The 25,189-nt window shown below is 42.0% G+C and overlaps 1 long non-coding RNA gene across 1 annotated transcript in view; it reads left to right on the top strand.

The window, feature by feature from the left end:
* The window catches only part of LOC123365609, a 117,201-nt gene extending 92,227 nt beyond the window's left edge, over positions 1–24,974 (top strand). The window contains exons 3-5 of the long non-coding RNA XR_006577656.1: positions 20,893–20,970; positions 23,149–23,266; positions 24,916–24,974. This is a non-coding gene — a long non-coding RNA (uncharacterized LOC123365609). The remainder of the gene's footprint in view (positions 1–20,892; positions 20,971–23,148; positions 23,267–24,915) is intronic.
* The last annotated feature ends 215 nt before the right edge of the window (positions 24,975–25,189 follow it).

The following is a 25,189-nucleotide window of genomic DNA, read 5'->3' as shown; positions in this document are numbered from 1 at the left end:
AGACCTGGAACTATACTATGGGTTCATCACAGAGCCAGTGCAGAAAGCAGAACACAAGGATACTGTGTTCGTGATGCCATGTGTTACTAAACAGGCAGGCTGCTGTAACTGGAGCTATCCCTAAATAAAGGGAGTTGAGATCATCAAGCCTAGAAGTCACAAATGCACCCTGCAGAGGGTGCATTTTCCCGACAAGCTGCAGATGGAAATAGCCTTTGTTTTGTTTTTTTCTACCATGGCTATTTGGGCATCCAACAGCATTCAGGAGTCTGAAAGAACTTAAGGCTGCTGCAGACCAATTTAACTAACTGAAGGTAGAATCTCTTGATAGTGGAGGATGTTAAAGAAGGAGATCCTACAAAGCACTTTCCTCTTGCAACCAGCATCTCCCTTCAGTTTTGCCTGAGTTCAGGTGCCAAACTCAGGTAATCACTGACCAAGCTAAGATAGGGTGCAGGTTATATTTGGAGGAAAAAGAGAGGGTAGAGGTGGGTCTCCTCTGACACTTCAGCCCATGATGTCTCACCAGCTCTTCCAGCAGTCTCTAGAACTGTATAATATAGTAGAAAGCACTGAGCTCTGTAAGACTCTCCTGATGGAAGAAAAATTGCCTATAAACAACCTTTCAGTTTGGTCTGAAAGGAGACTTGAGCTCCTTCAGAGAGTTTCCAATCACTCTTGCAGCTTTTTGGAGTCAGGATGTGAGGTAACACTACCAAATGTTACACAGAGGTATAGCAGGATAAGTATTGATAAAGTTCCCTTGTCTAGAGATAGGAGGAGGTCATTTATGGGAGCAAAAAGTGCTGCCTCAGTATCATAATGTGGCCTGAGGTCTGACTGAGAAGGATTCTGGGAGCTGACAGGTTGTACTGGAGACTATTATCTGCTACCTCTCAATTAACTTGCTTAGAAAAAAGAAGTTAGGCCCTGGGTGGTCTCTGGTGTTGAACAAGAGTTTCTTTAGTACAAAACATACTAATGCATATTTTAGCCTGCATGAGATTAAAGAAGGTGTTGACAATCTGTGTATTGGAGAGTCCCAGGTGTTTTCCACTCTGCTACAATCCACAAAGTGCAGGGCTCAGAGGCTACATCTCCTTTTCTTCAATTTTGATTGCTCTGGTCTCTGTTTTCCCAGTGTCTGACAGAGGTAATGATCTGAATAGGAAAAGTTGGATTCAACTCAGATAAGAAGCTGTCGGGAGGACTGGGGCTGGTGAGTTATGAATGTGTCTTGTAATGGAGGTAGATGTATAATTTTCACAATACAATTCACTGATGTGGGGACATATTGGATCCTTTGCTACTCCAAGATTTCCCAGACATTTGTGGAATATAATGCCTCTCTCATCTGCAGTAAGCTTGGAGCTATGACAGTTCATCTCAGATGAGGACCTTGCCAGGCCTTTGTAATCTCAAGGCTCTACATAGTGCTATTTCTGAAAAGCGCCCAGAAGCTTTTCAGTGCAGCCAGTCTCTTGTCTCCAGAATGGACCAGGCCATATAATACCAACAATGACTAGGCCAGCCATGATGACATATGGTTCAGAATGCTGGCCAATGGGGAAGAGAGAAGAACAGCTGCTTCATACTGCCGAGATGAAAATGCTCAGGTGAATGCTGAGTAAGATGAAAATTGATAGACTATACAATGAAATGATGCAAGCCATGGTGCAGGTAGCCTCCATCATGGAAAAGCTGAGCGAGAGTATTAACTGAAATGGTTCAGTCATGTGAGACAATGAGACACAGGATAAGTTGGCCAGAGAGTACAAGATCTAATAGTCACGGGACAAAGACTAGGAGGAAGACCCAGAAAAAGATAGTCGAGGTGGTGAAGGAGGACATGAAGAATGTCAGTGTCAGATTGGAAGGCACACTTGACAGGAATGCTTGGAGATGAAGAACAAGAGCTCAGGACAAAGCAAAAAAGACGACTTAATTTCTGCAAATTGCCTACATGCTAAGGAGATGGGCAGTGTACCAAATCTTAAAGAACTAATTAAAGAATAATTGACTGGTTTCTGGTTAAATCATGACCAAACCCCCTCCCCCCCGATATTATAATAGATGATATCAATAGATGATTACGATATGGAATCTTCTTTATTAGAGCACTTCTTCATGCATAAGGCAGTGTCCAGTTTGAAAGACATTATAGACAAGATTAACTAACAGCAGTATTTAAGAGACACCTATTTTCTACTGCACTGTAAATCACAGTTTGGCTGTATGAATTGAAAAAAAAACTGATTTGTTTTGGGGGTTTCCCTGTTTGGATTTAGTAGAGGAAGAAGGATCGGAACAAAATAAATCAGATCCAGTCTGGCAAATGGACTGAGCTTTGAAACAGCCAAGATCTTATACCCTGAACATGAAGATATTTAAATACAGGTTAAAAAAAAAAAAGAAAAAAAAAAGCAAAGCTGTGCAACAATATGCCAACAGTCAAGCTTCTTTGTGGGCTATATCACAAGGTAATTGGCTGTGATGTGAATTATGCATCCTGAGCCAAATGTGAGAGTGCTTAACAGACACAAAGGTCAATTATCTCTCAGTACAGCCTGCTGAAAAGAAAGAGGTTATTGCAATTAGAACACACTATTAAAATGGTTAGTCATTTTTAGTATTTGAAATCACTATGTCTCTTTAAAAAGTTGTGCCTTGTACTCATGGTAGCTGTAAGCATCACAGAGTAATCTGGCCTCAGAAAAGAGATCACTAAAAATATTACTCATCTAGGCTTCTTCTAATATAAGCCTCAGAAGCTCAAGTTATTAGAATAAGGGATACATTATCAAAAGAGATGAGGCCTTAGCTTGTTTTCATGGGTTCAAGTATAAACATATGCTTGCTTTACTACCTAATTTCTTCCCACAATGAGGCATAAAGGCGTGCATCTGCAGAAAAACATACACAAACTGCACTTGCAAAAAGGACTCTGCATTTTGAAAATGTGGCCCTGTTTATGTTTGATAGGCTGCTATGGTGTTGAGTATTGCATAATAGATAGATGGGCCTGAATCAAAACTCTGGTCCTATACCCAACCCCACCCAATATTTGGAAAGATCTTATCTGGATTTTACTGTAATTGTTTGTTTCTATTCCTTGTATCTACAACAAGCTTTACCAAAATCCTGGATGTGAAACAACTCCATACACAGCTGAATTTTGAAAAAACTATTCAGATTTAAATTTGAGATACAAACTTTGTCGCAGACCCATCTAAAATAGAAAGAGTATGTGCCATAAGACAGACAAGACAGGTGAGGTAAGATCTTTTATTGTGGACCAACTTTTGTTGGTGAAAGTTATAAGCTTTCAAGCTACACAGAACTCTAGTAATAGGTTTCAGAGTAGCAGCCGTGTTAGTCTGTATCCGCAAAAAGAACAGGAGTACTTGTGGCACCTTAGAGACTAACAAATTTATTTGAGCATAAGCTTTCGTGGGCTACAGTAGGTTAGCTAGTAGGTTAGCTATTCAGCATACACTGCAGTTCATATCTACATATAAATACTGGGACTATTTGTAAACTCGCTCTTTTTTTCAGTACAGCAAAGACACCACTCCATATAAGGGCTTATTGCATGCCCTTTTTTAAAATATAGCTTTTGAAAATGGAGCTTAGCAGACAAAAGACAAACTCTTTTCAACCATTCATTATCAAAATTAGATTGCCCAATTCATACTTTTTGTTTTAAAAACAAAAGCAACTCTTTCAACCTTCATATCAGGTTTCACCCAGCAGGATAGAAATATAGGACACAGGTGTTGCCTAACTAGCCAAGACAGTCTTAAAAGGATGTGTGATATAAATCAAATACACTTTCTTTAAAATAATATATATACTTAAACTTAGAACAATCATATTTTTAAAGTTGCTTGGCACAATCTCTGTACAAAGAAGATTACGCCCCACTCTATCTCCAGTATGCTGAATGCAGAACAAGTCAAGGCCCTACCACAAAAATAAGATATAGGGCATAGAACATGATGTTTCACACATATAAAATACAACCTCTTAATATTCCATGGGGCAATTGGCTTTTTGTCATCCACCATTGTATGATAAAAGTGAGAGCCTTGTTTAAAAAAGGGATGCATTTGTCTGTTTTCCTCAACCCTAACATCAAAACAATAAAAATTATACATACAGTGACCCCTGTGGCACATATGAATTGCCTGTGCAAATACCTAAATCCAAACCCTTATTTTGTGTAGAGTTTGGAAAGTTTTACTCTTAAGGTCTCTGACACATTATTCCCCTCACAACTTGGATTTTCACGTCACTGCTCTGTTGTTGTTTTCTTGGAAGATGATGTGGTTCAATTCTATTCTATTCAGGTGCTTATGCCACACCCAAAACCATAGCACCTGCAACAGCTTTAAGGATGTCTATTTGTGATGGATTTTCAGATTAAACATTGCAAAACACATCCCATAAAAATCCTAAAGGTCAGGAATTTCTCCTTAGACTATAACTTGGTTAGCTGGCCCTTTTTGATCATTTTACACCCAAACAGTGTATCAGCTTCTAGCAGGGCACAAAAAGGAATTTTGTCAAAATTGAAATATTTCACGGAGCTGTACCTGTTTCAGTGAAGTTTCATCAGAAAGGTTGAGAGGAAGACAGACTACAGCCTGCGATGTGGGAGACCCAGGCTAGTTCATATCCCTGCTTTGCCTGCTTCAGAATGATCTGGGATGAAAAACTGTGCTATGAATCATGCAGAGCAGAGACATGAATCAACCCGAGTCTCCCACATCCCTGATGACCAGGCTACGCACACATTTCAAACAGCCATTTTTTGCAAAAATATTAGAAAAAGTCATGGTTTTGCTCCAGTGTGGAAGAAAAATAAATGTCTAACGTTGCCATGAAACAGAATTTTCATCCTCCGGATAGCTCTACTTGCCACCACTATAACATCACCTTCCAGGAACAGTGTCTGACCCTCATATCCTTCAAAGAGTCCACAGCTCTGCTCCCCACTGCTTCTAGGTGCACAAATAGCCATGGCTGTGAAAAATATATGTTTCTATATAGAGCGTGCTATGAGACTGCGTCCCCTCCTGTTGGATTAAGATGTAGTCACAGTGATCCACGCATTCAGGACCTCATTGTAACCCGTTGGAGCTAATATCTACCTTACAAAAAAAGAAAGAAACAAAAAGCTCCAAATGGTTCAGAACACAATAGCCCATCTGCTCAGTATCACAGGCCCTTGACAGCACGTCACTTCTCTTCTCTGCTCTTTGTTGAATACTGGGAGATATTCAAGATTTCAGTCTTCATCTTCAAAGACTTCCATGAGAACAGCCCTAATTCCCTGAGTGATTGCCTCACTATGTATGATCATGCCCTCCCACGACAACCGTATTCCCTTCCACTGGAACAATGAAACTGTTACCCTCAAGGGAGAAACTCACTTCTGGAGGACAGAGAGCTTTCTTTGCAACTGGCCCATGAATCTGGAGCTCACTCCTGCAAGAGATCAAGATGGCAATAAACCTCAACACTTTAACAGAAACCCACTTTTTGACCCATCCTTCCCCAATAACACCAGCACCCAAATACACATGAGCACAGATTCCTACTGACTGAAGGAATATTGAGAAAGATATACACAGTACAATATCCATACACTGTATAATTCTGGGAGTTGCTAGGTCACCACAGGGAACCATAAGAACCTAACTAAGTTAAGTCTGTCTTAAATATCAGATAAAAATTTAATAATACTGAAAGCACTCACTCCCAGAGCCACAGAAAGACTTAGGCACCTAAGTCCAAAATTTTGGTGCCACTGAGATCTTTAAAACACCTGCTCAGTGGCCACCTAACTCTGGAAGTGCTTAAAATCCCTCAGCACCTAAATTTTTTCCATAAAAGTCCCCATGGCACCTAAATTTCTGACACACACACACACTGCCTCAGTATAGACACCTGAGTGTTTACCTCATGCCGAAGTCCCAGCACAGTCATCACACATGAAGTGTACCTTACCTGCAGGGACTGATCTGGTAGGCATTCTCAATGCATGCCTAACCCCACATAAAATGGCTGGGGGACACCTGCTTTCAGTTCCTCCCTCTGCCTTATGTGGAGAAGGGAGTTAAACATGGCTCCCCACCTCTCAGGTGAGTGCCCTAACCACTAGGCTATGTGATAGTCTGAAGAGGGTCTTTCTCCTGTTGCAGCTGTTCCACTGTGTATAAATAATTCAATATGCAGTGTGTAAGAGAAGGTGTTAGAATGACTGACTCTATAGCCCAGTGGTAGGGCACTCACCTGAGAGGTGGGAGATAAAGATTCAATTTCCTTCTCTTCAGCAGGCAGAGAAGGGAATAGAAGCCTGGTCTTTGATATCCCATGTTAGTTCCTTAACCACTGGGCTAAAGGTTATAAGGGAGGCTGCTGTCCCTGCTGCTATTTCCCCCTGGCCATTTTGTGTAGCATCAGGCATGCACTGCCACTGTTCTTGCAAGAACATCTGATTCCAGGATAGGATTGCTGGTTGTGAATCGCAAGCAGAGAAAAAATACATCCTTCCAGCCTGGATTTAGGTGCCACACTCCATGAAAAGGGTGGGGCTCAGGTCCCACCCCTTTCCTCAGCATCTCCCATTGGCTATTTTAAGCAGCTCCCCGCCCACTCCCAGGCACCTATCTTGCCCCATGCATTGCATAGGGAACCTACATGCCTAACTCAGGCTGTGTGGCTTCTACAGGGTGGCTAGGTGCCTAAAAGTTAAGTGATGCAATGCTCAGCATTGCAATGCCAAGTCCCTTTGTACAGTGAGCCTCAGTACAGTAATTGTTTTTAACAGCTTTCTCTGGCAACTTAAGTTGTATCATGATACCAGATTTTTTAAAGTGTCAGTTGACCACATAGTGTAAAATGAAACAAGTAGAGTTTGCTAATTTGAAACGAGTCCTAAAGGCTTTAATATTCCTTGCACTATAGCAATGCAGAAAGTCATTCCTGTTTAATTAGTTAGGCCAAAGTATTTGCAAAACAATTAAGAATGTAATTTAATTTTGGCGTTTGGTAAACATCCAGGGATTCATTCATTGTGAACTTAGGACCTACATGTGGAGTTTACTTTGCAAAGTATCATTAAACCAGTCAATTAGAACTTACAATTAAAATGCATGATATGAGGAGTCCCATATATATACTGCAGAACTAGAACTATGCTCCATAAATTCATTTTTGAAATATTTAAGCATTTTAAAAATATGCAACAATTAATTGTGGGGTCAAATCCAGATTCCTTTTTCCTCACACCAGAAGTCTCTTTGAAGCTATCAGGGTAAGGCAGACAGCATTTGGCCCTTACGGGGAGCATCTTCCATTCCAGCTCACTGCTCATGTAGAAAGGTTAGTCAGCTTAGCCTGTTTGCTCAGAGGCTGCTCCTGCAAGCAACCAGCAAAAACAGTACAGTACTCCTCCAAACAGATACACAAACTGTGGTATTGGTGTATGTACTACAGCTAGTCTGTTGCTAGGCAGAGTCAGCAAAGCCCTTAGCATAGCCAGCCAGGCAATATGAAAATTATGATGTAGTCACCACCTAGTAATAGGCAAGAAGCAGCACTCCCTAAAACCACACACACACAGAGCCATCAGAGGCTGGCTGTCCATGTAAGAATTATTAAGCACAATAATTAAATTACATACAAAAAACTATGTTAAAAGAACATTGCCGTGGGAAATGCCAGAATGAGGGTTGTTTGTGCAACCTTAATTTGGTCCCTTGTGCACATGCATTATGGTACAGTCTTTTATTACATGATCACATACTATTTTTTCCACAGGATTCCTATCTCATTCAGTGAATGGGTAGATACTTGTTGCTATCCTCCTCATCTGATGTGTGGCCCCAAGCCTTATTTAACACACACCACCTCCAAGCCTTTCACTGAATACAGAACTATTAATTTCCCGTGAGGGTTTCTAGAGTGCTTTCACCATAGTATCTGAGTGCTTCACAAATAATGAATATATCTTCAGAACACCCCTGTGAGAAGAGGTGTTATTATTCCCATTTTACAGAAAGGGAACTGAGGCACAGGGAGATTAAGGCCAAAATTGCCAAAAATGTCTATTAATTTTGGTTTCTCAACTTGAGACACCAAGGACCTGATTTTCCAGAATACTTAGCATTTTTATAGCACTTCACATGTTCAAATAACAGTGCCCACTTACTCCAGTTGCAGTTCTGTGCATTCAGCACTTCTGCAAATCATGTTGGGCAAATGAGAAACACACAGCTAGTGGCCACCTGTGAAACATTTGATTTAAGTGACTTGCCTAGCATCATATAGGCACAGGCAGGGATAGATTCCAATTCTCCAGGGCAGCACACAGCTGTCTTAACCAGGGGTCCTACAGACAACAGCCTTGTTTCCTACATGGCCCTGATTCCTCCACAGAGCACCATCATCCTGTGCACTGAATGAGGCAAGGATCCTCTGGAAAAAATAATATGTGATCAGGTCATTAAAGACTGTAACATAATGCATATGCACACAGGGATTGAATTAAGGTTGCACAGGCAACCTTAATTCTGGAATTTCCTAACTTTTGAATGCTTGGCTATGCAGCCTTAACATTCTTTTAATACAGGTTGGTTTTTTTAAAATGTAATTTCTTAGTTTAAAAAATAAATAAAGAATAGAAATTATCTCATGTGGAATCATACTGACTCCCAAAGTGGGTCATCAGCGGGGTTTGGACTGTTAGATCCACAGCACAGATCTCTAGTGCTTGAACTCACAGCTTAACTGGTAGCAGTAGTAGGCTGTTATATTATGCAGGTGGACCAGCGCTAGAAGGGGATGAGGCACACACTTTGTCAGTGAATTTTGCAGCTATTTACTGACAGCAGAAGAATGTAGGAACTCAGGACTCCTGCATTCAATTCCAGGTACTGAAGGGGAGTGTTAGTTACTTGTGGTTAGATCTTCCTGTCCCTTTCCTTCTATCCATATCTATCCCCTTCCAGCTCTAACCCTACTTTCTTCCCAGATTCTATCCCCTTTTGTCCTGCCTTTACCCTTCCTATCCACCACCTTGCACGTTGGTGCCTATCTATCTCAACCCTTCCCCACTCTGGGCTTTTATACCCTCCCTTTCTGGTTCCCTTCAACCTAGAACCCCCTGCCATTCCTCACCCCACCCCTGCATGTCAGTCAAGCTGTTTCCTTCTTGCTGTCTGGGTGTTGAGAAGGGGAGCATTGAGACCGCAGCTATTCCATTGCCCGCACCACAGTTGCCCCCGGCTGAAAGAAGGAGCAATTGCAGGGAAGTCCTGCTCAGCTCCAGGACACAGCATGCTCAGTGCGTCTGTGAGGATGTCAGAGGCACGGTCAGATTGATATGTAGAAATTATGAGGTGCTGGAGCATGCTCAGTGCAAATAGAATCTTTGGAGAATTTAGATTTCAAGCTCCCATAAGTTTCCACCAGGTATGTGCAAATTGAGAATTTCCAGACTCATAACTTGGCCAAATTTGGGTGAATTTTCACTGGGATGGCAAAAAGTATGTCTCTGACACCAGGGTGATGTCCCTGCCAAATTTCAAGTCCCTGCACCAAAACACAGAGGCACTAGAACTTTTCAACAAAATACTGTAGCTATAAGAATTTTTTTTACATGGGCAAAACAACATATTTTCCCCTAATCTCATTCCTGGAAATAGCTGAATCATTTTTGCTGAGCCTTTCAAAATAAAATTCAGCCTGAGGCACCCACCCAGGGAAAACATCCGTTTGAATGGTGAAATTTAGGCAAAATTATAAGCTGAATCAGGATTAAATCATGAGAAGTGCCAGGGAACTTTAGTGATCAGTAGCATTACCTGTGCTGCTTATAATGTATATACATATATGATGCTTTGGCAGAATCTTGTATAGTATTTTCCTCACACTGATGTCAATACATCCCGATCCTGTCTGGTCTGCAACACCCTTATTGTTCCAATCTCAGGACTTCTTTGAGCAGAAACTGCCAGCCATGTGACACATATCAAATTGTGGCTTGATTTTTGTGGTATGGCCAGACACCCACTAGGGACGAGACTGAAACCACCGAACCCATGTTACATATGACCTAAGCTACAATCGAGCTCTCCAGAGGCAAAAGGCTAGTGTATTAACCTACTTTGTCACCTAGCCCTTCACTATTGATTAGTAATTATTCTTTTCAAATGAAACAAGGACACAGGATGTAAGTTCATCTGCAATATATCCTGAGAAAATCCAAGACTTCTAAACCTCCTTCAATCATTCACTGCTGAAGGTTGATTAAAAAACAATGGTTCTCATTGAAATACAATTAGAAATGTAATTTAATTCAGGCCTTTGTAAAGAACAAAGGGTTCATGCATGTGAACTAGCTATGAAGCAGCAATGCCAGATAGGGTAGGTACGAGCTATAATCCAAATACTGTATAATTTGATAAAGTAAATTGGTCAATTAATAAATAACCCAAGCAGGGACCAACAGACACTGGTGACATCATCAGACTGCTTTCAGTAGTTTGTGTTTTAAACATTCTCTCCCTGTGCTGATTGGCTGTTTGCTCCAACTCCTCCAACCCCCTTCCTCATGGTCTCCCTCCCGCTCCCTTCTTTTGGCTTTGTGTATGGCTCACTAATCCCCTCCAAACATAACTCCATACACATGATTATTATAGACTTGCAACAACCAGAATCCCTGATCTAAATGCCCACACATTTTGTGGGAATTGTAAATCTAAAGCCAGATCCAAATGTAGTAGCTAAAGCCTAGCTCTATAATTGGCTGGATTAAAATCCTAGCTCCAAATGCCCATCCAAACTTTCCAACTCCAGATCCATCTTGGGCCTTTTATCTTTATCCATAATGCATGCAATACCATGCCATAGCAGGGGTAAATACCTAGGTAGATAGATACAGTTGATAGAAATTGGATTTCTTCTAAATCACAGCTGGTATTCAGCTAATTCCATGAAACAAGAGCATTATTGTCAATTTTCAATGTAACAAATATTTTGTTCAGTTTTAATGCCCATCACATTTTCCCAGAATTTGGAATGGAGCTGCCTTAATTGGTGCTAGGAGATACAGTTTGATAGTGTTGATTTACTTCCATTTTTTTTCAGCCTCTACTTTAATTCCGTTTCTAAAGTCTGATGACATCCCATCTCTGAGATACATAAATGCTTTCCCCAGCATGTAGTTGCAGCACATTAGCATGTTGTATTCGCAAGTGTCCTAGTTATACAGCAGAAGTTGCAGCATGCACGGTCATACAAATAGGTGAAATATAACCTGACACACAATATATTCGCAAAGTAATGAAAATTGGTCAATCTCATTATGTTTTACAGACTTTCATTTATATCATACATTGTCAATATAACTTAAATATATATATGGGGCCTGTTTTATTTAAAATATAACATGGAAATAAATATTTTTGACATATGGGATTTAGATTAAATACAGGAAACTACATTTCATGGCTTGACCCTAAACCCACAAAATTAAAGAGTCTGAGTTGGGGCTATCATTCTATCAATAACTATTTATTTTTTCCTTAGGTGTAACAAATGTCTTGGAACAGTTCTTAGTCTTATACACATTGGACCAGATTCTTGGCTCCCGCTCTGCCTGCTGCTATCAGAAAGTTTCTCTGAAAGGGGAGCCATAGATTTCCCCCACTAACAGGAAACATTGGGTATAGCCAGATCTATCACATCCACATAGAGGGTACATGAGGGAGAGGGAGTGAAGCAGAACACGGTCACAGCATGGCAGTCTGCCTCACCCACGGCTTTGTGTTCTCCGTTCTTTGGCAGCTTCCTAATTTGGTTTTATACCATGCTTTGCTTTCTAACCCATGTTCTCTTCCTCATTTCTAGTTCTAATTCTTACCTGTTCCCTCAGTCATTCAGGTTTGGGCTTTTTTTATTTCTGTCACAATCTACTACACTCCTGTCTATAAATTGAGTGTCCAGTTAGTAGCAAGCATCCATTTCTCTGTGTCCATCCTGTGTTGACAAATTTTGCATCCTGTTACTGAAATTGACTTCGAATATATGTAGGATGACCAGACAGCAAGTGTGAAAAATCAGGACGGGGGTGGGGGGCAATAGGAGCCTATATAAGAAAAAGACCCAAAAATCGGGACTGTCCCTATAAAACTGGGACATCTGGTCACCCTAAATATATGGGAGACCCATTCACAATTCCTTTTCTTTCTTTTACTCATATCAAGAACCCCATTACTAGGGTACAGACATCTTAAATATTCACAGCTAATACATCCACTCTTCACAATCTATTCTATTTTTAAGTTTTAATAGCTTGCTTAACTCCCCCCTTAATATTATTTTTTCTGTACTATGCAAAGGTTTCTTGCAGTAAAGACACAGGCCAAGAGGCTTGGCTTTCCAAAGCTAGAATTTCAAATGCTTTTCAAGATCTGTCTGGGACCCACTCACTCTGGTATTTGTTCAACATATGTTGGAAGAGCAAGTTCTGTTTCTTTGTTCAGCAGCTGTAACAGTCACTAGATTCCCTCTTCTCAATCCAAAACCTTTGTTCGATCATTGTCAGTAGCCATCATCAACTCCTCAGCATTTCCTTGACTGAACAGCATTCCCCTGAGAGTTTAAAACTGAGGTGTATGTTTGTGTTTCCCATGCCAAAATGTAAAGACCCTTTCTGTTATATCCTTGGGGGGAGCCGGTTTAGGAAGAAATCAGTTGAGGCCAGAGAGCTGACAGCTAACAAAACCACCATTTTATTTACAGAGAGAGAGAGCTCACTCAGCCGGCTGAAGCTGGCTGAGCTAACCCATAATAATCTAACTCAGTTGCCATAGCGACAAAAACCATGACAACCAAATACACAACATATTCCTCCCCCCCTAGTAAGAACATCCCCTAAATAAAACACACACTAGACTAGAGAAGGAGGGTAGACTGCCTCCATTCCCGGCTAAACCCTGGGGATTATTTTGCCGCATAACCGTGGGTTCGCCCTAGCTAAAGATCCAGCCGATGAGGAGGCCTTCTGTCTCTAGGTGGATTACAGCGAACTTCTGGTGTTATTGCACCCAAAAGCACTAGGGGCTCAGGGTCCGCAGCACGAACGGGTGAGGAGGTGGTATCAGCTCGTGCTGGGCAAAGGGGTATCTCAGCCACCAGCAGTAATGGAGGAGAACAGTCAGGAACAGGTGACTCATGATTCGGTGCCTCACCAGAAGAGGTGAAGTCAGACCCCTCAACTGCAGATGGGTCCTGAGGACTGGCATGACCTGGCAACAGCTGATCTACATGTCGCCGCCAGGTAAGATTCTCTGCAGTCCGGACTGTGTAGGAAACAGGTCCTGTTTGAGTGATGACTGTGGCCGGGACCCATTTAGCTCTGGAAGTATAATTCCGAGCCAAAACTAGCTGTCCCGGGCTAAAGGTTCGGTCTTTTTCTCTGGGTGCCCGTCTGATGACTTGATATTGCTGCTGATGTTGCACAATTTGTCGGGGTTCAGAAGGTTTCAGGAGATCAAAGCAAGTGCGCAGCTGTCGTCCCATCATTAGAAAGGCCGGAGATGCATGGGTCGTAGCATGAGGTGTGTTTCTGTAGGAAAGTAAAAAGGTATCCAGACGCTTTTGAATGGAGTGTTGTCCCCTTGCTGATTTCAAAGCGTTTTTCACTGTCTGCACAAATCTTTCAGCTAATCCGTTGGTGGACGGATGATATGGTGCTGACGTGATGTGATGTATCCCATTTGCCTTCATAAAATTTTGAAACTCCTGAGAAACGAACTGCGGTCCATTGTCGCTCACAAGTTGTTCTGGCAGACCAAAACGACTAAAGAGTCCTCGTAGTTTTTGGATAGTACTCTCTGCAGAAGTGGACTGCATTATAGAGACTTCTGGCCATTTAGAATGGGCATCTATTGCCACCAAGAACATGCTTCCTTCAAGGGGGCCAGCAAAGTCAACGTGAATACGTTGCCACGGGTTTTCAGGCCAGTCCCATGGGTGTAGGGGTGCCCACTGGGGTGCATTCCTCACACCCTGACATGACATACAAGCTTTTGCCTTCTCTTCAATAGCGCTGTCCAATCCAGGCCACCAAAAATAGCTTCGAGCAATTTCCTTCATGCGCACTATTCCACAGTGACCGGAATGTAGCTGTTCTAACATCTGTGATCTCAGTGGTGGTGGAATAATGACACGTCTCCCCCACAACAAACAACCAGATTGGACCGATAACTCCGTCCGCTTGGACATGTAGGGAACAAGGTCGGATGAGACCGGAGAGGTTTGTCGAGATTTTCCATGCATCACCAGGTCCATAACTTGGGACAATACTGGGTCAACGCGAGTTGCCTTCTTTATCTGAAAGCAGTGATGGGTGTATTCTCTACCTGTTCAAAGTAGAAGATTTCCTTCTGGGCACTATCTTGGTGTTTGACCGGCAAAGGCAACCTTGAGAGGCCATCTGCATTGCCGTGCAGAGTGGATTTCCGATATTTGATTTCATATGTGTGTGCTGAAAGTAACAATGCCCAACGTTGCATACGACTAGCAGCTAATGGGGGAATGCCTGTGTAGGGTCCAAAAATTGATGTCAGAGGTCGATGGTCTGTGAGAAGAGTAAACTTTCGCCCAAACAGGTACTGATGAAACTTCCGAATTCCAAAAACAATTCCTAATGCCTCACGTTCGATTTGGGCGTAGTTAGTTTCTGCTTTGCTTAGAGTGCGTGAAGCAAAAGCAATAGGTCTCTCTTCTCCTGAAGGCATAATATGTGACACGACTGCTCCCACTCCATAAGGGGAGGCGTCGCAGGCCAATTGCAGTGGTAAGGATGGATCAAAGTGCGTTAGAACTTCAGAATTTAGCAATGCATCCTTAGCTTTGTTAAATGCAACATCACAGGCTTCAGTCCACTTCCAGGCCTTTTTCTGCCCAAGGAGCTCATGAAGTGGTTTTAGCAGTGTGGCTAACTGTGAGATGAACTTTCCATAATAGTTCAGGAGTCCTAGAAACGAGCGCAGCTGGCTTACATTTCGAGGTGGGGGAGCCTCCACAATAGCTTTAACTTTTGCAGGGGCCTTATGAAGACCTGCAGAATCAATGATGTGTCCCAAATATTCAACAGAGGGCTTGAAGAATTCACACTTGTCTTTGCGAACTCGTAGGCCATACTCTTCCAGTCTTTGTAGGTGTCATAAACAGATAGTTAAGGGTTAAGGTCTGTTTTACCTGTAAAGGGTTAACATGTAGTACCTGGTGACCACCTGACCAGAGGACCAATCAGAGATAAGATTTTTTCAAATCTCTGTGGAGGGAAGCCTTTGTCTGTGAGAGAACTCTTTTTGGATCTAAGAGGACAGTCATGTCTCCAAGTTCTCCTGGAGTAGTTTCTACTAATTAATAGTGAGTATTAATTAGAAAGGCGAATTAGTCTTATGATTTAATTTCTATATTTGCAATTGTGTGTTTGCTAAAGGAAATGCTTTATTCCTGTTTGCTGATTTTGCTTTGACTGAGAAAGGGGGGAGGGGGAATTCTCTCCAGAGATTGATAAGGTTATCCCCTATGAGTGTCCAGCTTGGGCTCATAGAGATTCTGTACTTTCTTTTTGTTCTCTTAATAAATTCTTTTCTATTAAGGACTTGTTTGGTCTTTCCTTGGGTGGATTCTCAGGGAAAGAGAAGGGGGAGGTATCCCTCTGTAGTTAGATCCCGGTATCTCTCCTAGGAAAAGGGATGGGGGAGGAAGCAGGGGGAATGGTTTGTTTCTCCTGGGTGTAAGAACTCCATGGATTTGGGGCTCTTGGAATCCCCTAGGATTTTGGGGAAGGACTGTGTCTCAATTCACATTTCCTAATTGAGTGGTGGCAGCTTACTAGATCTAAACTAGGATTTTAGTTTAGAGGGAAACCAAGTCAGGTCCCCACATTGGAGCCCAACAGCTCCAAGTGGGGGTGAGACCTTTGACATGGTGGCATGCGGATCCTCACCTTGAAACCCCCCAGTTTCAAGTGAGTGTAGACTTTGACATTTAGAGGGAAACCAAGTCAGGTCCCCACATTGGAGCCGAACAGCTCCAAGTGGGGGTGAGACCTTTGACATGGTGGCATGCGGGTCCTCACCTTGAAACCCCCCAGTTTCAAGTGAGGGTAGACCCATGACAGTAGGGTAGCCTCTAAATTCTTTAAGTGATCCTCTTCATTTCTTCCAGTGACCAGGATATCATCCAGATAGCACTGAACTCCTGACAAGCCACACAAGATCTGGTCCATAGCCCTCTGGAACAGGGCGGGAGCAGATGTTATTCCGAAGGGTAGGCGACAGTATCGATAAAGCCCCTTATGAGTCGCAATAGTCAACAGCTCTTGGGACTTTTCATCAACGTGCATCTGTAAATATGCTTGACTCAGATCAATCTTACTGAACTTTTGTCCCCCAGCCAGGCCTGCGAAGAGGTCATCGATGCGGGGAAGCGAGTATTGCTCTGCACACAACACTGGGTTGACAGTGACTTTAAAATCACCACAAATCCGGAGAGAGCCATCTTTCTTCACGATTGGAACGACAGGAGTGGCCCATGAGCTATGGGTAACTGGTATTAGGACTCCATTGGTGACCAGGCGCTCCAGGTCTGCTTCAACTTTTGGCCTGATGGCATATGGCACAGTTCGGGCTTTCAGATATTTTGGTGGACTGTCAGGTTTAATGTTCAATGTCACCGTGATTCCCTTCATACTTCCCAAATCATCTCCAAAAACAGCAGCATGTTTCCTTAGTATAGGGGTTAGACTGGTTTCTTCTTTAGTCATCCGGTGCACTTCTGCCCAGTTTAGTTGAATCTTCCCAAGCCAAGACCTACCCATTAGGGCTGGGTAGTTACCTCTCACCACAAACAGTGGCAATTTAGCAGCCTGTCCATTGAGCTCCACCTTAACATCAATAGTGCCCAACATGGGCACAGCTTCTCCCGTATACGTCTTCAGAACAGTTTTTGTTGCCTTAAGCGGAAGATGCTGTAGCTTTTCTTTATACACAGTCTCTGAGACCAGCAAGACAGCTGCACCGGTGTCCAGTTCCATGCGTATAGGTTTGCCATCCAATAACGGGGTTATCCAGTATTCATGTGAGCCCATTGCCAAAGACAAAACATGCAGTAGCACTTCCTCTTGCGATGAGGTGTCACCTTGATCATCCTGGGTCTGCTCTAGGGTATGCAGGGTTCCTCTTTTTGTCGGCCAGACCACAGGCCTCTTTTTCTTTTGTTTACAGGCACACTCAATGTGTCCCTTTTTGCCACAGTGTCGACACACCAGGTCCTTACACCAGCATTCTGATGCCTGGTGACCCGGCTTACCACAGCGGTAACATTCTTGACTCTGCACAGTTTTGTGGGTCGGTTCTTGTAACACTTTTTGCACCCTAGGGGATGCACTGATGTATTGCGCCTCCCTTGTAGCCAGTTCCATGGAGACAGCAATATCAACAGCCTTCTGTAAGGTCAGCTGAGCCTCTATCAGTAGGCGCTTCCGTATAGCTTCACTGTAGAGGCCACACAGTAACCTGTCACGCAGGGCATCATTTAACATTTCTTTAAATTCACAGTGTTCTGCTAGCTTTTTTTAAATGGCTACAAATTGTACAACTATTTCATCTTCCTTTTGGTCTCTTTTGTGGAACCTATATCTTTCAGCAATTACCAGTGGTTTTGGGGAAAAATGGGACCCCAGGATTTCCACAATGTCACTGTAAGATTTAGTTGCTGGCTTAACAGGGTGTAGTAAGCTGCGTAGCAGGGAGTAGGTTTTAGCCCCTACAACACTTAAGAATATTGGCACCTTCTTCGCTTCTGTAATGTCATTTGCAATAAAAAAAAAGCTCAAAACGCTCAGTATACACATGCCACTGCTCTATATTCTCATCAAAAGGTTCCAGTGGCCTGGTCAGAGTAGCCATGATTTTAGTTTCACTTTCACAGTCAGTGCAAACAAGCAGCTTTTTTGTTTGTTTGTTCTTTACCTTGACTTCTACTTCCTTCTGTTACTGGAGCAGCACCGGAATCTCACCCTCGTCGCCACTTGTTATATCCTTGGGGGGAGCCGGTTTAGGAAGAAATCAGTTGAGGCCAGAGAGCTGACAGCTAACAAAACCACCATTTTATTTACAGAGAGAGAGAGCTCACTCAGCCGGCTGAAGCTGGCTGAGCTAACCCATAATAATCTAACTCAGTTGCCATAGCGACAAAAACGATGACAACCAAATACACAACACTTTCCACTGTTGTTGAATGTATTTGTACTAATCTAATAGTCACATCATTCCCTTTTTCTTTCTTTCTTTTTTTCTTTTTTTTTATGGAGGTGAGTAAGGAATGAAATGTGAACTTGCAGACACTCTGATGCAATGGCGATGGGTGCAGGACGAGTCTTAAAGCACATTTCTTTAAATAATTCTATATCAAACAAATCCTTCCTGGCATTTTAAAGTCATGCGTTGGGGTTTTCTATGTACCATCCCAGTACTATAAAAGAATTAAGCATATATGCACATGTTTACAGACAGACTGAATCAAGGGATTGATAATGGGATGTAGGTTAATGGGGGGAGAGGGGAGAATCAGTTGGTTACAGGCCAAAATTCATTAATGTTGTTCAGTTCTCTATATGAAATGAATTGACTCTATCTCAGTTGAGGACCTAATGTCCAGGTGTAAAGCCACCACAATTGTCACTAGTTGTCAACCTCAGCAGAGAGGTTAAGTGTTCAGTGGACATAAAGAATGAGTTATCCCTAGAGACAGTCACTCAAAGTCAAGGCTGAAGCACGTTGGCAGTGCAGTGTGGGGAACCTTGTATTGTCTTTGCTGATGCTATACCTGTTCTGTGAGTGAGCAGAGATTCCAGGGCTGCCAATCTAGCATATCTCATAAATTATGAAATTTTCTGGACAATAACCGGTTCTTTGGAGTTGGATTTTTTTTAAATGAAAAAGTTTGATTTTTTTTTAAATGAAATTTTGTAGCCAGTCACCTTAGTAAATGTAATAGTCCTGTTCAATTCGGTATTTCTTTGTCTTTTTTAAAATTAAAATAGACATTATTATCATATAAATGTCAGCTGCTGTGCATATGAAATTACTTTTTTTCTTTGAGTTTTTTTTAATATGCATATCTCTATTAAAATCATAATGGCTCTGACACTATGGACTGATGTGATACATGGGACCACAATTACTCCAAAGCAGCCATTGCAATCTGGCAAGGATAAAATACACATTTTATGAATGTCTGAGTTGAGAGTACAGTCTGTCATTCAAACTCTCATACATTTCAATGACATTTTTTTTCCCTCTGACACTAGTGGTTTCAGTGTATCTGCTGCCTGGAAAGCACATTGTTCTGGAAGGTTTAGCACAAAAGCATTAAAATGAAACCACAAAAAAGATTTCAGGTAGCATTAAGAATCTGATTTAAACCCACAAAAGCAAGGAAATTTAGTATTAAGTCAGACAATTAAGGCTGACATGCTATCCTTAACTCACTCTAGAGACTGTCTGCCATGCATATACAATGTTATTGAAACCATTAAAAAATATAATTTGCACCGGGGCAGCCAGATTTCAGAGCATAGTAAATTACAACTAAGGATGGGTAAACTTCAAAATGTTCAGGGGTTAATTCGGTTCAGAGATTTAACTAAACGTTCAGGTGATTGTGGAAACCTTTGTAGCCTGTTAATTGAACTGTAAATCTTATCATAACAGCTTTCCTGCAATATTTTCAGCCAGAATTCCCCAACCTGGTGACCTAAAGTTAGGCATCTAAATCAATATATAGACAACCAAATAGAAGTGACCTTATATTCAGAAGTGCTGAGCACCCATAAGTCCTGCTAAAGTCAATAGGCACTGCAGGTGATCAGCACCTTTGAAAATCAAGCTACTTACACTTAATATTTATATGTGGATTTTGGAACCCATTTTGAGGAGCACTTCTTTTCTCAAGACTAAACATGCCCAGTTGCTTTTTTTAACCTTTCCTGGCAGTTCAGGTTTTCTGAACCTTTTATCATCTTTCTTGCTCTCCCCTGGACTCTCTCCAGTTTAGCCACATCTTTGCTAAAGTGGACACTGTCCCAGAAGTGGACACTGCATTGAGGCCTCACCACTGCTGAGTGGAGTGGGACAATTACTTCCCATGACTGACATACAATACTCCCATTAATAAACCCCGGAATTATATTAACCTTTTTTGTAACTGCATCACATTGTTGACTCATATTCAATTTGTGATTCACTATAACTCCCAGATTGTTTTCAGCAGTACTATTGGCTAGTTTCAGTTATTCCCCATTTTGCTGTTCATTTGATGTTTCCTTCCTAAGTGAAGTACTTTGCACTTGTCTTCATTGAATTTCCATCTTGTTGATTTCAAACCATTTCTCCAATTTGTCAAGGTCATCTTGAATTCCAGTGAATTAATCCTCAAGCTCACTGTGAGGTATATAAGTATTATCACCATTTTACAGATGACAATATCAAGGCACAGAGCAGTTAAGCAATTTGCCCCAAGGTTACACAGGAAGTCTGTAGCAGTGCACAAATGGAATCCATATCTCATGAGTGTCAGCTCTATACTTTAGCTACATAATCATTATTTTCCCAAGACACTGTCTTTTTGTGCATGTGTCCTTAGTAATAAAAAAATAGGGAAAAGAAATACATTAAATATATGATACAGTCTATAAGCAGAACTGTCTCTAAACAATATGTCTTTCAATTTTTTCCATGAGGCATCAACATCACTCTAAGGACTTTATCATCATAACTGACACATAACCATTCCTTGCAGGTGGAAAACATTGTGCCAAGGGATAATTGGGATAGTTATTGGATATGACTCCTCACCAGTTTTAAGGCTGTATCTGAGGTATGATTGCATTCTGCTCAAAGAGAAAAATGAATGTTCTTTGCACTTATGTCAGATTGAGTGATTTATGGGCACAGTATGGACTGAATTCAATGATGAGGGCTAACATTATCTGATATGTTGCAATGTGATCTTAAAATATATATGTTTTCCTCCTGTACATAAATATAAATTCTTTGGATGTCTGGAGTCATCCTGCTGTTAGTTTATGTATGTGGGTAATTTGACCGCAATTTATATAGAGGAAACTATCATTTCAAAGCACAATATTCATCCTAAGAGAAGCACATAGTATTAAAACTCATGCTGAAATAGTGGTTTCACTAACAAACAAAAGTTATTAGCTGCTATAGTTGAGAACTTTAGCATAACTGTCAAGTATCAGAGGGGTAGCCGTGTTAGTCTGGATCTGTAAAAGCAGCAAAGAGTCCTGTGGCACCTTATATACTAACAGACGTATTGGAGCATGAGCTTTCATGGGTGAATACCCACTTTGTCAGATGCATGCATCCGACGAAGTGGGTATTCACCCACGAAAGCTCATGCTCCACTACGTCTGTTAGTCTATGAGGTGCCACAGGACTCTTTGCTGCTTTTAGCATAACTGTTTTTTCTGCACTGAGCTGACACATTTGTGAGCATTAAATTACTCACATGAATCCTCAATCCAGAGGGCAGATTACATGACTAAACAAGTTCTGGGTTTCTCAGACTCAGATTGCTGGTTTTTGTTTTTTTCTAAGGGATGCAAGTGGGTCAGAATATGGGCAAGATGCAGGCCATTTGAAGTGGGAAATTCTCTAACCAAAGAGATTTCTGAGATGGAAATCTGTGCCCAGATAGAATTCCTTGCTGAGACACTAGTTGGGAAAAGGGAGACAAAATACCCATGTATCTGGAAAATCAACCAACAAGAATGAAATGTGCTACCGCTTTGCTCTCCAGTATCATATTCCACCTATCAGAACTCAGGAGTCAAGGAAAGAAGAAGGATGCAAAGTCCCTGGATCAAACTTTTTTGCAACTGTGGGTTTTGACAATTTTTTTTAATGAGTTTTCTGACCATGAATTATATACATACTGTAAAACTGGCTTCTTATTTTTCATTGTGCCATTACCAAAAAGGAAATTAAATAGAAAAACATGTACATAATGTGAACTTTAGGTGTGTAACACAGAGAACAGAAGAGCAAGGACATTTTTGTAGTAATGCTCACACTCCATCTTTAACTCAGAATGGTCCTGATCCAAAAGCCATTGAAGTCAATAAGAGTCTTTCTGTTGACTTCCCATAGGCTTTGGATCAAGTCCAGTTTCATTCCTGTTGTCAGTGCTCACTGTTTAATTTTAGTAAAACAAAGTTGTTTAATTTCCTTTTTAGTAGTAGAATCCAATAGTGTACACGTTTCAATAGTGTACACTATTAGATTAGAAGCTTTTTCATTTCATGCTAGGTCCGTAGAACTGTTATGCTTTTGCCATATTATTAGGACCTAATTTCAGTAAAAAGGATGCCCAAAACTAACAGCCCAAAAGTTCACACCTAATGCCATGGAAACCTCATGAGAAATAACAGAGAAGCCAGACATAATTTTATTGGCAAATTAAGCCCTTAGTTATTATTCTTTTGGCGCCTTCATGGGATACAGTGTCAGTATGTACAGTACTGGAGGCATATCCTGTCATTGTTCCACACGCGGAACTCCCATTGAAGTCAATGGCAACTTTGTGTGAAACTCGATGGCAGGATATGACTGTAAGAGTAGTAAATATTATTCTAGTGTGAAAAATCAGACTGCATAGAAAGTATGTCACAACTCTCAGACTGGTGGTGACAACCGTGAGCACAGGTGTTCTTTGGAGAAGATAACAAACATGAAATTTTGGTAAAAGACACTAAGCCCAGATCACCTCTGCTGTAATTCTACTGACATCAGTGAAGTTACACAAGAGATTAATTTGACCCAGTCTGTTTCTTATACTATCTTTTACCCTTCCATCTTACATCCCTCTCCCTCTCCCTCTCTCTCTCTCGGGATTGAGGGAGTTTCTGAGAGTGAGGCTGTGTTTGGTACATACTGGATTTCTGTTAGACTGGGGGGTTTTGTGTGTGTGTGTTTGTTACTTGTGTTTCTTCATTTTATGGATGTTGTTTGTTCCCCCACCCCTTTTCCTTAGGGTTGGATGAGGGGTCCACTTCAGATGAGTTTAGTGATTTGACCCACAAGCATGGGGTTCGGCATGTGCCTGCTGTCTCCTGTCTCCTGCACTATGGAGGATGTGTTGCTGTGTGTAGGTAAGGTTATTGGCTGTGCTCATATAAAATGTGCCTCTTGAATGAGCAAATCTAGTGATTTTCTTGGCCCAGGAGCAGCAGTGAATTGTTTGGTACAGGAGGGACTCGGGGTCAAGGAATCTTTTGTTCAAGTTTTCCCCTTGTTTACACCTGCTACTAAAGCAGGTTTTTTTCCAATGTCCCCCCCCGCCCAACTTCCACAACAAGATGCTAGTGTGTGATCATTCCCATTATGGGAAAGTAGTTTCTGGTGTTATGAGGATTCTGTTAGGCTGTGAGAACCCAGATGTGAGGCATGTCATGTTGTTCCTGCACCAGATTTATGTGGTTCTAAATAACCCTGAACAGCCCTTGAACCTGTCTTTCAAGCACCATATAGATGGAGCAGTTTATATAGTATTTGCTACTTCTGAAAACATGAAATGTTTCCTATGTGGTGACCCAGGTCATTTGAGGGGTTCCTGGCCATGCACTACTGGCTCAGGGGTCCCTGGGAAGATAGTGCAGAGGGGGCTAGGACATCAAGGGACCAGCAGGAGACAGAGCCTGCATCTGCACTGCCAGATTCCATCTCCCCCACTCTGTGGTCTGCCATTGTCCAAGGAGCAGCCCACCTCCAGAGGAATGCTTTGTTGTGACCTGATCACTTGTGCCTGCACAGAAGCAAGTCCTGGAGGTTGAGGAGCACCTCCCTGCAGAGGAAGTAGAAATACGTTCCAGATATGGGGGTGAAGGACAGACAGACAATATGGATTTATGCAGGACAATTTCTAAAAAGGCTAAGACATTGGAGTCCTCTGAACTGCTGGCAGTGGCTGAGTATGGAGCTGTGTGCCCTAAGGAGGAGGACAGCATTGCATTGGGTGATAGCTCCATGTCTAAGGCTCCCAGTGGGGTCCTGTCTTTTCCTGGTAAGGCAACTCCTCCCGCTGCCAATCCTCCATGCTGCAGTGATGACACTGGGTCCTAGCCTGGGGCTGCACTGCCTCCCACTCTTGGGAAAATAGATATGCTAGCTACTCCCACTGAATGTCCCTCCTTTGTGAATGATGAGAATGTTACAGTGGCAGCTCAATGGTTCTTCTGAGCTGATGGAGTCTGAGGTAGATTAAGAGGATTATGAAGAGCTCTCTGAGTCATCACTGGTTCCTAATGTCCCACACAGTCAGCTAGATAGGAAGGGTGGATACAGTGTGAAAGAGATAGTGACTTTTTGGATAGCACTAAAAGGAAGCGAGGGGTTGAGGTTGAGGCCTAGTTCCCTGATTTTCACTGAGCTGCCCTTGTCTTGAGAGAGACCTCAGTTGATTGTAGGAAACATTTCCTTCTCCAAAAGTTGTTGAGGAAGGTGAGGAAGCGTACAGGGATTATTCAAGATAAAGAGGCTCATTTTCTTCAAAGTACTTCCACTTTCCATTGTCTCTCTCTGCTGCTTGGCTCTCTCCTTCTAGTCTCTATGGCTCTCTAAATATTAATGGATGAAGGATGTTCATAAAAGGGCACAACTCTGAATTTCTCCGACAAAAATGGACTGATGTCCTTTTGGAAGAGATGCACTCAGACCCTGATAATCAGGGGAACTGGTTGAATGAATGGGAAGGGGAAGCTTTTTTGAGCCCTGGCTGAGGTTGCTGTTTTCTTTTCCCCAGGGTGCCAGGACACAGATCCTCTCTGGGAAGATTTGCAGGGCCAGCTCCTCCAGATGAAGGCATGTATTGGCACTATTGTTTTTAATATTTTTATTGTGAATGTCACTACCCTGAGATCGTGACTCCTTCTGCAGACACTTGCCCAGACCATGCTTGGCCATGAGCCTGATACTATTATTGTCCTGGGAGGGGATTTCAATTGCACTGCAGATTATGTTTTAGACAGGAACCACAAGGAGCCACACGCTCAGTCAGGCAGGGAACTGTGTTGTCA

This window comes from Mauremys mutica, chromosome 3 (assembly GCF_020497125.1).
Source record: "Mauremys mutica isolate MM-2020 ecotype Southern chromosome 3, ASM2049712v1, whole genome shotgun sequence".
Taxonomy (NCBI): Eukaryota; Metazoa; Chordata; order Testudines; family Geoemydidae; genus Mauremys; species Mauremys mutica.
The sequence above is the reverse complement of the archived record's forward strand: the minus strand, read 5'-3'. Positions and strand labels throughout refer to the sequence as shown.